This window comes from Protopterus annectens, chromosome 6.part0, assembly GCF_019279795.1.
Source record: "Protopterus annectens isolate FY-2018-M chromosome 6.part0, PAN1.0, whole genome shotgun sequence".
NCBI lineage: Eukaryota > Metazoa > Chordata > Ceratodontiformes > Protopteridae > Protopterus > Protopterus annectens.
The window spans coordinates 1,574,794,390-1,574,808,629 of NC_056737.1; positions in this window are offsets into that span (position 1 = coordinate 1,574,794,390).

The following is a 14,240-nucleotide window of genomic DNA, read 5'->3' on the forward strand; positions in this document are numbered from 1 at the left end:
GGAATGTTACATTGTAATAGTGACAGTACAGTCAAGAGTTCAAATCCTATGCATAAAAACAGTACATCATAAATATTATGTGTCAATAAAGCCACAGGTCCAACTCTTATGTTATGTTAGTAATAGACAAATAAAGCAATAATCCACTGGTACCAAGCAGGAACACATTGAAGAACACAGAAGAGAACCCAATAGACAAATAAACTTCCAGAATCAGATCAGTTTAAATCTAGTAATAAATGTATTTATGTAATCAGTTTAAGATTGTATACATTTCATACAAAAATTGCAGTTTACCAAGCACACCAGATCAGATTATAGACAGCTTAGCAAACTCAATTAAGGACAGTACTGTATGCCATAATGCAGTATGGTAAAGGTCAATTTAGTGCATTTACAGTTTTTACTATTTATCCAAGAAAACTGTAGACAGTAATGGTAAATTCTTGCAGTATTCAGTGGTACTAAAAAGTTAAATGACGTCAGCTAAAAAACAGCTATGGTAAAACAGTGGGTGGAGTTTCACTCACAAAACAGTATGTTAATATCTGAATGTCATGAGAGTAAATGCAAAAAGTTCAACAGTTAAGATTAATTTTATATAGGTGCAAAAATGTAGTGTTAAATTACTACTTTAGTTTCCTTGAATGTTATCAGTTTGCTTACAAACGTACAAGAGTTTATTAGCAGCAAATATTTATTTCATGCAGAAAAATGTAAATAAAGTCAGGGCAACACCCAGTGCTATCAGTTTATAGTTATTAAAGCTGCAAATGTTTATTGTATGCAAAACAAAGGTTAAATAAAGCCAGGGCAATAGACAATACCATCAGTTTATAATTGTTAAAGATGCAAATGTTATTTTAAGGACCTGATACTAAATACAGTCAAGAACTTTAGCCACCCAGCCTTGCACAAGAGATGAAAAGAAGAGGTTTAAGAGGCCTTACTAAAAAAAGGGCACTTTGACATTAAAGCAGACCTTCCTTTACCTCATCAGTGACTGGTACAATGCAGAGTAAAATTTGCAAAGAGCTGTGGTGCAGAAGTTGAATGTCTATGCGTTTCAGTTATTTCTTCTATGCTTGTTTAAAGTTAAAATGTTTGAGTTAAAGCAAGTATGCATGTTTTCGGTTATATAACAATACTAGTTTCAGTTTGTTTTTATCTGTGTTCAGGTAGCACTGTCAAAATGTTCTCATGTTTTCAGACAATTGTAAAACAGCATTAGTTTTCAGTTTACAATACTGACAGGAAAAGGTAATAATTGTTTGGTTTTCATAATATAACATTTATAAGTGTTCTGTTATGCTTTTGTCTGTGTTTAGGTAACACTGGCAAAAGATAATCCTTTAGTATTAGTTTAGTTAGTTTTTAAAATATACACAGCTATTTTAAATATCCAGTATAAATATTTATCAAATTTCAGTCCAAATTCAGACCATGACATTCATACTCTGTTATTTGTTCAGTATAGTACATTACAGTCAAATTTCAGAATACAAAAATAATATTCAGTTACTTCACATTATGCAGTTAGTTTTAAGGGTAAAGTAACAGAATTATTTATAACAGGCTTATTACTTCATACATTTCTACTATGTCATCCTTTACATTATTCAAGTGACAGAATTATTTATTACAGGCTTATTAAGATAAGTTATCTAAAGAATAGGCAGTATTAGTTATTCAATATACTCAAGGCATAAAAGGGCAGGCTTAATTTGTTAATATAGACAGATTGCCATGCACTTTACGTAATTATTGTACACTAGTCAGATAATTAAAAGGACACTAACAGGAAATGCAAAGACATAGACCTGAAATACAGAAAGCATCGGTTTTAGTAAACTGTTATAGCTCATAAATATTCATAAAATATTTCAGACACAAATTTAGGAGGCAGGCATCTATTACAGCACATAAAAGTTAAAAAGGGTAATTAGCCTTATTAGCAAATCTAGATAAAAATGTATAGACACAAGTTAATACAATATATGCTAATTATGCTTCAACACCAATTATAAAGTTATCCCTTTTGTGCTGATTTCAATTAGTCTTCAGAAAATAGCCAACACACTTGATAGGCTATACAATAAAAGAGAAAATGGATTAAACAGTTCAACATTTAAAGATTTAACTCTATAAACAACAGAAAAAAGGTTTTATTTGCTATAAGAGACAGACATCATGGTACACTAAGGCACCAGTTCATAAGGTAAAAAACAGACAATAAACAGTGTCATTTTTACTATTACAGCATACAGAGATAGAAAAAAATAGGCAGGGTTAACAGTATGTACTCTGTCTAACTTAAATGAAAATTCACAAAGCGGGTTAAGGATGTGTATGGCATTTTCTAATCAGCTTTAAAAGACACAGAATTTAAAGACACTCATTTTCAGAATAATGTACAGGTTTTGGATATATCACTCATACAACAGAACTTAGATTTAAAGACTAAAGACTATGAATTTAGGTAATATGAAAATTAAGTCATAAAGTTAACAGACCTCAACCCTAGTGGTCAAAATTAAAATTGCAAGTTTATTCCCCAGATAAAGAAAAACAATTGCCTTGTTATAATTAAATCATAAAGTTAAGAGACATCAATCCAAACAGGCCATAAATACTCAAGTAATGCCTAGTGGTCAAAATTAAAATTGCAAGTTTATTTATCAAATTTTTTTTCAGATTATGAGTCGGGTATCATAAAGGAAATAGAAATGTAAGTAACTACAAAAGTAGGTCCATGTACACTTTTGTCAGGGACTTCAAGGGCAACTGTTAGATAAGGGACTTCTATTTTAAAGTAGATATTAGGGATTAGGCAGACTAAAAGGTAAAGTAGGCCTAGAAATGTACTGTCAGAATTATGTTTCATTTATGCATACATTTTAGAAAAGACAGTTAAGCAGAAGGGAAGAATAACCTTGCTGGTCAAGTATGAGAGATAACACTACCAAGGGAAGGCTTCAGACTGTTCTTTTTCTGTTCCTTTAGCTAAGAATGTTCTTTTCTTAAGGGAAAAATTTACATAGCAATGGAATGCTAGATAAAAAGGCACATGTGAGACCAGGCTTGGAAACCAAGGTAACCAAGGCTAAGGAGGCATGTAAAGCTTTACATGGTTTTGGTGTTATTAAAATATACTTCAGATACAGTTAGGGAGGTCAGATAGTTTGACCTGATATACAGAAAAGATTAACTATCCAGCATTTCAGAAAGGAAGCTGCAATACAGACACTCGAGCCTGAGTAGAGAAGACAGGTCAAATAAAGACTGTTTCAGTTTACATTATTCAGGGCAATCAGGATATAAATGCAGAAACTTTTAATATACTTAGCAGCACTGTTATTACTAATCAGCATCCCAACATTTCTACAGACTGTTATTATTTATCAGCACTGTTAATAAAGGCAGTATCAAATATTGTAAACATCTAATAAAGCCTTATTAAATAAACTACAGTGCTTAAAAACTTCATTCTAAAAGTACACTAGACTTGGCCAATAAAGTAGAGACTGGCACCTGTTCAGCATGAGCTTGGATAATTAACAGATAAAAACTTTTGTTCCAGTCTCATTTCAGTTGTTTCCAGTTAATTCCAGTATGGTGCATCTCATAAATTCTTTCAGGGAACCATGTGGTTTCTCCATGTTTGCTGATGACTGCAAGCTGGAACCTGTTATCTACTAATCCACTCATAGTAAACTGCTCTAGTAAGGGCTGGAAAATGCAAGATAAAGCAATAAAAGTGCAGCATCATAGCATTCAATAAGGAAACTGTTCCTACCTTATATATTTTGAATAGCAAAAAATAAAAGAAAACACACCCAACAAAGAATCTTCCAAGTTAAAATCCACCTTTAATTCAATCCCTGATTTCTGACGAAGTCTCCAGTTTGTACGGATGAAAGTACTTAATATTGTGTTTTATTTATGATTTAATTAAAGGTGGTGGTATGTATAAATTGAAGTGTATTGCACAACTAGAAAGGCCTTAAAGATATCTTACAAAGAAAATTAAATATCTTTCAACTATACTGATAGATTACTACAGCTCTCATTATACTCAGAAGCCTACAAGCTGCTCCAGGGTGATGTGTTTTGCTTTTTAATCCATGAAAGGCCAAATCCTATTTGACCTTGTCTTTCTTTGTAAAAACAGTAGCTCTAGAAACACCCACACTAGGGATCAAAATCTACTCCAAGAAGTAAAAAAGATTTGTCGGAGAGATAGTTTCTTAACTCAACATATTCCCAGCCTATGGAATATGTTGCAACTGCAGGGCAAGCAAAGTACTACTTTGATTACCTTTCAGGCTAGTCTTCATTATTGGATAGGCAGACACAGATTTACACAGTATTGTCATGTACAGCCCTTTTTGATTTGAAAGGTAAGCATTATTAAGTGCATAAAAAGGGAGGCTGAACTTTCAAATGTATTTTCTCAAAGTTGTATAAAGCTGTACACCTTTTGGTCCTCTTCAAGCACTTGCCTAGTTTTGACCTTATGTTTCTACCATGTAAGGGGCCTTTATTTCAATACAGGTGTAAACTGTGGCTCTCAATACCTCAATGGAATGAGCTATCATAAAAGTCCTGCGTGGTGTTGACTTGGCTCTCTCCTCTCTGGTACAAGGAAACCACATGTACTTCCCCATATGCTATAGCATGACATCAAGGAACTGGAAGAGTATCACTGAGACAGATGCCTGGGGTATCCCTACTTTGTTTCCCATTGGTCACTGAAAGGTGCACGCAGCTAATGCTGCCAAAGCCTGTTGCTTATACAGATTTGTTAATACAGTGACTAGATCAAACATCATTTAGCTATTCCCCCACCTGTAACTGCAGGACTTTATGTAGGCAATTATGAATCCAGTCACAGAATATATGTTGTTGTATTTATACTCCATTTTCTTTACCTTCATTTGTATCTGATGAGTCTCTCATTTTAATATGGTTGTTCTTTACTATGCCATTATAGCATACAATGCAGGCAGCTGCATTGATTGGCCTTGACAACTCACACTTGCATACACCCTGTGCACAATTGCCAGCTGTGACACTGAGAATGCTTCTGATTCTCCAGAAGAAAAAAAAATAAGCATGAGTATCATAAAGAAAAACATTGACATTGATCAGAGTAAACTAATATAATGATTTAAATGTTTCATCTTAATTAGATAACATAAAGAAGATAATTTAAAGGCTGATTTTTTTTAACCCAGGAGGATACATAGACCTTGGCAGTAAAAGTGTGACTGTGATGAAATCGTGTTTTTGACAGTGCATCAAGAAAATTTCAAGACACTGTTAGATACTAATTAGTTATAAGAAAGTATTTATGGTTAAAGTAGCTCTGGTCTGGATAAGAAAGCAAAACAGAATGTTGTACAGTCAATAGGTAAACGTGACTGGAGTGCATTTGCTTTATGGTGTAGTCAGTGAATTAAGGTAAATCAGTATTAAATGACAGTAAATAAACAATTTGATAAGTGTTAGCAAAGTAAATCCTTTAATATGTATAACAGCACCAGATATATCTGTAGTTGGGCTTTTTCTGTACTGTATTATCTTGATCCTATTCCAACATCTGAAACCTGAAACAAGGTCCTGCAGTACTGTATCAGTAACCATATATGTACTTTATTAGCTTTTTTATAATGAATACTAAACAAAATCCAAACTACCTCAGAGACCAACAAAAAAAATTACTTTATTATAGGTTCATAGATTATAGTACAAACATATAATATTATAAACTATAAAATAGTATAAAACAAACAATCCAGATACAAGCTCTGCTTCCTGGGGTTAAAAACATGTTTATAATGAATAACTAAACCTGGAAATTAAATAAACCGAGACAGCAGCTCCAAGACACATCCCAGTTTATTTAAGGTAAGCGGTTTCAGCTGAACCACCTGCCTTCATCAGACAAAGCCCAAACAACTACCATAGTTTATATAGCACTAGTAATTAACCAATCGATCAATTAATAAAACCACTTAACAACACGTTATAAAATAATTTGTAACCGCCCTTATAAAAACTCATTCCTATATTGTCAGTGTTTGCATTGATTGAAGAGAATCTCCGTTGCTTTTTTTAAAGCTGTGTCCCTATGTTAATCCCATTTAACATACCGAGACACCTTTATAAAAAGCAATGGAGATAGAAAGATCTCCATTACTTTTTTTAAAGCTGTCTTGCTAGCATGACAGTGTGTAAAAAGCAACAGAGATCTTGCATTCTCCATTGCTGTAAAAAAAGAGTTATACTAATGGAAAAAGTCCGGGTGACAGGACCTTTTTCCATTACTATAACTCTGATTTACCATGTGCATGTTGACCAATCAGTGTGCACATTTTGGAATATTAATGGGGGGTCGTTGTATAATGACGATTTACCCATGGTTGGTGTGGTTTAATCATGAGGGTAAAGCCTGAGTGATTAAATAAACCAGCCGTGGGTAAATCTTCAATATACCACAACCATGGAGTCAGTTATTGCTATTATACAATGACATTATTTAAGAAAAAAATACTTATTTTTCTTAAATAATTAGCAAGCCTGCACGGTGTGCTGGAACAGTGCAGGAGCGCCTGCAGGCAATACCGTGCGATCCAGGAATAAGCTGCAGAGACATGCACGAGCGCTCCTGCACTATTCCTGCACGGACGCAGCTCCTGTATGCAAATTACCCCATTTGCAGGTGAAAACCATGCAAATAAGGTGAATTTGTGATCCAGGAATCTGGCAGCCAGCCGAGCAGGACTAGTGTAATCTGCAGAAATGTACTCGGTTAGTAACTGAGTACATTTTTGCAAACTACAAAACTGAGCCATGACAGCTCCAAATAAAGGGTGTATATAACATGTAAAGCATGCCAATGACCAAATATATGGCCAGTGGCATGGAAAACAGTTTAAAAAAAAAACTTTTATTTTTTTTTTTTAGTCGAGTTCGGCTGTTTAAGCATAGGGCAGCGGCAGGCAAATGGGATCGGGAGAAAAATAAAGAAAATAACCTGAAATAAGCATTCTAACCAATATCACTATTTTGCCATTATGCTCAATGGCAGACAGAAGACAACATGGCCAGTGAATAGTGGTTGCTAAGGGGGAGGCTCAGTCTGGGACCTGTAACTATGCACAGCAGGCAATCCTATGCAAATGAGGGGAATGATACTGAATTCCAGATTTCCCCTCAATGCTAGTCAGCACCCAACAGTGTAATTGCAGGAATAGCTTAGTGCAAGCCTAGGAGTTAGATGACATCATAGGGGTGTGTGTCAGGCATACTGTCAGTGAATTGGAGCCCTGTGGCTCGAGTTTGCCCTTAGCTGAGCAGAGGCTGCCTAGCACTCTTTACGTTGCCTAAGCAGGTGTGCATGCCACACACCGAGTTTTAAAGGGAAAAAAAAGTAAACTAAGAAATAGCAGCTCTGTGCACATTTGAGCACTGTGTTTGCACAGCATGCCCCTAGGCTTAAACAGGAAGGCAATGGGAAGGAAAAACAGCAGTAGGAAGGTAATCAAGGAGAACTAGCATAGCTGGCAGGTGAAATGTATCAGGATCAGCCAATTACACAGGCAGCACACCAGATCTGCCCAGAACACTACTATAGACTATGTAAACACCTTTCCCTCTGTTTTTTTCCCCATATACTCTACACCACCAGTGTATACAAGTGAGGAAATTTTAACAAACAAAAGCAACAAAATGATAGCGGCTGCTGTAGCTATCATACAACAAGATGTGGAAGAGGCTACGGGTGGTGAGGATGGGAATGCTGTCGACCAACCCACAATGAGGAGACGTAGAAGAGTGTACAGACACAGGGTAACCTACCAGGAGCTACATGAGCTGGAGATAGTGGAGTGCTATAGGGTGGACAGGGACCTCCTACAGCAAATTGTTGAGCTGTGCTGACCACACCTGACACACAGAACTAACAGAGGGAACCCATCCCAGTGGATACCATAGTTTGTGTAGGCCTAAGAATACTAGCCACAAGTACCTTCCAAAGGCCAACTGGGGATATCATGGGGATCTCACAGACATCAGCGTCCAGGGTATTCCACCAGCTCCTGGATGCCATGTCAGCACATACCGGTGTGCACATATATTTCCCCAACACCCATGAGGCGTTGGCCAGCAATATGCATCTCTTCCACCAAATAGCGGAATACCCTGAGGTAGTGGGTGCCATAGACTGCATGCACATATGCATCAAAGCACCACCCGGTGAATGGGGTAAGGTCTAAATCAACCGCAAGGGCTTCCCCTCCGTCAACTGCCAGGTTGTGTGTGATGCCCAGGGCATTATAATGAATGTGTGTGCTGACTGCCCTGGAAGCTATCACAATTCCCACATCTGGCATCTGACACAGCTGTACCAGAGAGTTGTCAATGGGAACATTCCTTACAGTCACCTAGTAGGGGATGTGGGTACACACTGGAGCCATGGCTGATGACACCCATCAGAAAGGTACACACACCCAAACAAGAACTCCATAATGAGCCACACGCACAGACCAGAGTTATAATCATTGCAGTACTCACCAGCTACATGTACTCAAATTGTCATCATATGTGCCATGCTACACAATAAGATACTGTGGAAACAGCTGCAGCAGGAACAGCATGGGGCAGGGCCACACAGCCCCCCACCATTGCCAAGGCCTGCACAGGCACAGAGTGACTCAGAGGTGGAACAATCTGAGCCTGCCTCAGTAGGCAGAAGGAGGCGTGCCCAGTATGCCCTGGCCTTGGCAAAGGGGCAATGCATAGAACATACACTGACACAGTAGGAACCCAGGGAATGACACCTCTCTCTAACTCGCACATACAGTAAAAGGGATGCCAAACATGACACTACTTGTGTTCAGCCATGTATAGGGAGTGTACTATGTGCATCCGACATAGGCAGCCCTCCAGCACCATCCTCAATTGTGGCACACCCACAAGGTAAGTCACTCTTCTTACCATTGCCGAATGGAGTAGTATGTGTTGTTACTTATTTCTATGTTATGAATGTGAGCATGCAATGGAATCGGGTGGCTGAATGGGATGCCAGCAGATAGTAAACATCTATAGTGGCAGCATGAGATCTGTAGCAAATACTGGTGTCACCACAATAGCTAGTACTACACATGGTGACAAAACCCACTGCAGGAAATGTGCTGGGCCACATGTGTGTCCATATGATACACATATGCCAGTCAGGGAGATTCACATACCCAACAACAGTCTCAGCCAGCAGGACAGGTGTAGACATACACAAACAAATGCTGTGCTAAGGCCTCTGAATGATGGCTATGGATAACCCCCGCCCAGGCCTAAACAGACAGACTACATCAGGTCAGGCAGTGGGATGATAGTTCTGAAGGGTAGGAAGTCAGAAACTGATAGGTCAATCAAACCAAAGACATATAGTACACTGCTATGCCTCTAGTCAGCATGATAGGTTAGAATACAGAATGAAATGGAGTACCTGACATGCCAGTACAGTCATAGCAAATGTGTACAAGAGTCAGGTGTGCCCCCCCCCCCCCAATCCTATGTAGGCATGTAGTAACAGTCAGGTGTGCCACCCCCCAATCCAATATAGAAATGTAGTAACATGTATGTGTAGGCATAATACCAGTGGAGCAAAGATTACCAGAGGTGGCCAAGGTAGCAGGATAGATTGTAACATTTGTACAATATGCAGGTATGCATGTGTTAGGTTGGTGTGTGTTTCATATTGTGAAGATGATTTGTATGAATATTGTTCTCTAAAGAAATATAGGAAGAATGGTAATTTGACTAGAGGGGAGCAGACTAGCTTACTTAAACTCCAGTCATTACAGTCCATAACCATCAAACCAGCTGATAAAGGTGGTCGGATAGTAGTGATGGACACTAGCAAATATCATGTTGCTATGATTAAACTCTTGGAAGATGATTTCTATTTACAAGTTAATGAACAAATAGTGCAAGCCACTATTAGTCACGTAAACAATATGTTATTAGATATGTTGAAAGGTGATATCTTGGATCAAGAATTGTTTGACTATCTCTTTGTTAAGAATCCACTTGTACCAACAATACATGGGTTACCTAAAATTCACAAAGACTCCATTGACCCACCAATGAGACCCATAGTGTCTGGTCAGGGTTGGATCACTGAAAACCTTTCTGTCTATGTTGAGAAACATTTGCGACCTATATTGAATAAGAACAAAGGTGTACTGAAAGATTCCAAACAGTTTTTAACAGATTTGTATGATATCAAGTCCTTGTTTACTGTGTTACCAAATAACATAGGCCTGATTTATATCACTGAGTATCTACTCTTACATAGTGAATATACATCAGTTAAAGTAGACCTCATTGTACATTTCCTTGAACTTATTTTGAACAACAATCTTTTCACCTATGACAACAAGTTCTACCAACAGCGAAGTGGCGTAGTCATGGGCACACCTTGTGCCAACAGCTATGCAAACATGTTTTTGGCATTTTGGGAATTTGAGAGTCTCTTTAATTTAGAAATGTTTAAACAATATGTAACTTTTTAGGCGTTTACGTGGATGATGTTTTTGTTTTATGGAGAGGCAGTGTTGATGATTTGTTTGTGTTCCATACTACATTGAACAACCTCACTGGCTATTTAACCTTCAGTATGAATCACTCTAGAGAGAAGATAGAATTTCTTGACTTGTATATAGAAAAATTAGCATGTGGTTTGATCAATACAGGTGTCTATAGGAAACCTTGCTATTTCAATACTCTATTACAGTGTGATAGTATGCACCCACAGCATATTTTTAAAAATATCATTAGAGGCCAGGGGATGAGAACCTCTAGGCTAAATGCCACAGAAGAAGGCTTCTAATGGAAGTGAGTGACCTCAAGATAAGGCTAGAAGAACGGGGCTATAGCTCACAAGAGATTGAGTCCAACCTCTCGGATGTCAATAAACTTAGACTGAACAGAGCAGCCCCTTATTTTGGACCAGTTATTGCTGGTGGATCCATTACAATAGACAATGGTAGAGATGATAGATCCAACTCACGTGAGGGTTTCTTTACCATATAGTATTGATTGCCCAGCAATCAAGAATATTATTACGAAACACTGGCCTATTCTCTGTATTGATGACACCATTGGCAAACTTGAGGGGACTAAACCCTCTTTTATATATAGGAATAAACTGAATTTAAGGAGAATGCTATGCTATTCAAAAAGGGATGAACGGTCAATGTCTCTTGAACACACAAAACCATGTGGACGCTGTAATTATTGTAATTCTCTTGACCCCAGCCCATTTTTTGAACATCCTGATATGCACACTAACTTCAGCATATGTGCTGTAGCTACCTGTGATACTACTCATATAGTTTATTTGGCAGTGTGCCAAATATGTGATACATTTTATGTTGGCAAAACCAATCGTCGATTTAAAGACAGGATAAGAGAACATCTTTTACCACATTAGGAAGGCTTCACCTCACAATGCCTTAGCTAAGCATGCGTAGCCCAAGCAGGTCCTGAACATTATTTTTTATTTAGAGCTCTTGAGAACATTAAACCCAGTATACGAGGAGGTGACATCAGGAACCATACTGAGGAAACAAGGAGAGTATGTGGATAGTTAGATTGAGAGCAGATAGGGGTTTAGGTCTCAATGAGAGAGCCTCTATTAAACCTATGTTAAACAAATGGAGGAATGTTTGTAGATTTTATAATAAATGATTAAATATATATGTTTTTACCCCTTGAAATATGTTTCTTTTGATATATATATTTATATATACATATTTATTAGAGCATCTTGAGTGTTCATGGAGAGTTTTTATATGTATTTTTTATATCTACTTTGTCATTTTATACATTTCAGCATGTTTATATGTGCATATATTTTTAAGCTTAGATTGATTCATGAATACGTAAACAAGAAGCAGCTTTTGATAGGCCAATAGGAGATGTTTTAACTGTATAAATGTAGCCTATGTACTTGAAGGTCTTTGTTACATGATCTGATGAAGCTCAAATGAATGAGTGAAAGCGCTTATCTGACCTGCAGTGGAATTAAAGTTGGATTTTAACCTGAGGATTTTGCCTTTTCATTTACACTTGTGACTCTTCATTTAAAGTTGGATTTTAACCTGAGGATTTTGCCTTTTCATTTATACTTGTGACTCTGCATCAGCCTAGTTGCTCCTTTTGGTTTTATTAACATTATTCAAGTTTATCTGGAGCACTGGGCGTTTATCCTGTTTGTCAGCGAGTGGTTTGTTCCTGTTATATTGTGAGAGTGGTCAGTATGTACGCATGGTAAGGTTTGACCTGGTGGCCATTGCCCAATACTGCCGGTGACTGGGCCAAGTCCTCACAACTGCAGTGCCAAACACAATGCACCCCAGTATAACACATTCTAGCAGTAAGCCATTGTAAATGTATGGAGGGTATATGTGTCACCATCTGAAAGATGGACATGGCATGACTATTGGGCCAGATATACAAGCAGTACACAGGGGAAAGTACCCCAGACAGACGGTGTATAATGTGTAACCATGAAATGGACACGCCCTTGGAATTGTACATACAGGTTTGCATCACATTATCTTGGCTTGTAGTAGGGAATACTGATGTCATCTGGCCAAACACTTGCAGATCACAAAGGTCATAGGAATGATGTATTGAGAATCAGCTGATGTCCCTGCACAAGCCAGCATAAGTGGAATGCACCATGCATATCTGTGAGTCAGATGCAAGTAGTGTCCATAGCACACATGTACCCAGCTCACCCAACCACCACCCACAGGTGCCTCTCCAGTCTTATCCTTGCTGTTGGGAATGGGTACAATATGACCTCCACCTGTGCATGGCAATAGCGAAAGAATGCAGCATGCAGTGCAGGTGTCCCATGTAGGTGTGTCCCTAGCTGAAAGCAGTAACCTGCCAGCATCCACACCACCTGTTCAATAATGACAGAAAGTATTGGCATGAACACCTAGCACACCTACCGTCACCCCAGAGGAATATACTGTATGGCAGTCTGGTACTGTACGACTGACAGAATGCAACGGCCTGTTACATCCCGCCTGCATCACTACCAAATGGGCTACAGTCCTCTTCCGAAGGCCTGCATCGCACCCGTACTGCCAATGTATGTTATGTCATGGACTCCCAAATAACAACATAACACAGTCCACAGAACCCATATGCAAGGCCATGTGGACAAACTACAGTAACATGTCCACCATGTCCCACTGCATGAACTGTGGACCAACACCAATACACTGCTGTGATGAGGTGATAACTATTGGAAATGTATCAGAGAATGTTTGCATAATGTATGGAAGAGGATAGAATAATGGGGGTGGGTGGGAGCATGGGCAGCATGGAATGTGCGAAGTCCGAAACATGGCCATATGCACATACTATCCCTGGCTGCAAACACAAAAATGGGTGGCTACAAACCTGCCCGTACACCACAATAGGGGTAATGTCCTGACTTATGACCCCTGCCTCTGGGTAACCTGTTTGAATCTGTACAGCTGTGAGGTATTGCCACAGCAAGATAAGGCCATACTGTCACGTCGATGGATGTACAAGTATAGGACCCTCTGCCACCACTGTACCAAGGTGCTGAACTGGTTACATAGACCCAGCAGCAAATGTCTGCAGCTCTCCCTCCAGAATGGCATTAGTTTGCAGTAATATGTAGATGTTTGACCACAATACTGGACACATCTGCATTCACCCTGTGTTCCCCAGGACATCACTGTGAGCAACAATGTCTATCTGACAGTACTTGAGGACATAAAACATCACAGTGTATAACACTACACATGTTTGGATATCTCTGCTAACACCAGGACCATGTAGTAGAGCAGCACAGACACAATTACCTACAGTACTCACTATCCCTTGCCCAGTTTGACCCCATATTGCCAACTGATCTACAGATATCCTGAAAAAACAGTTTTCTAGCTGTAGGTGTAGAACACGAATGTCTGCACTGGAGTACAATCTACCTGGAATGGATGCACACATTCAATATAGAAGGCCATACTGGGCATGCTCCCACACTTAGAGAAATGAAGGCAATGTCAGACAACAACATACTGAAAGGTCATACTGGGCATGCTCACACACGAACAAATGAAGCCCATGTCTGGCAATAACAGTGGACCATACACATCTGACAGTTGCAGATGTTAGTGCATAAATCC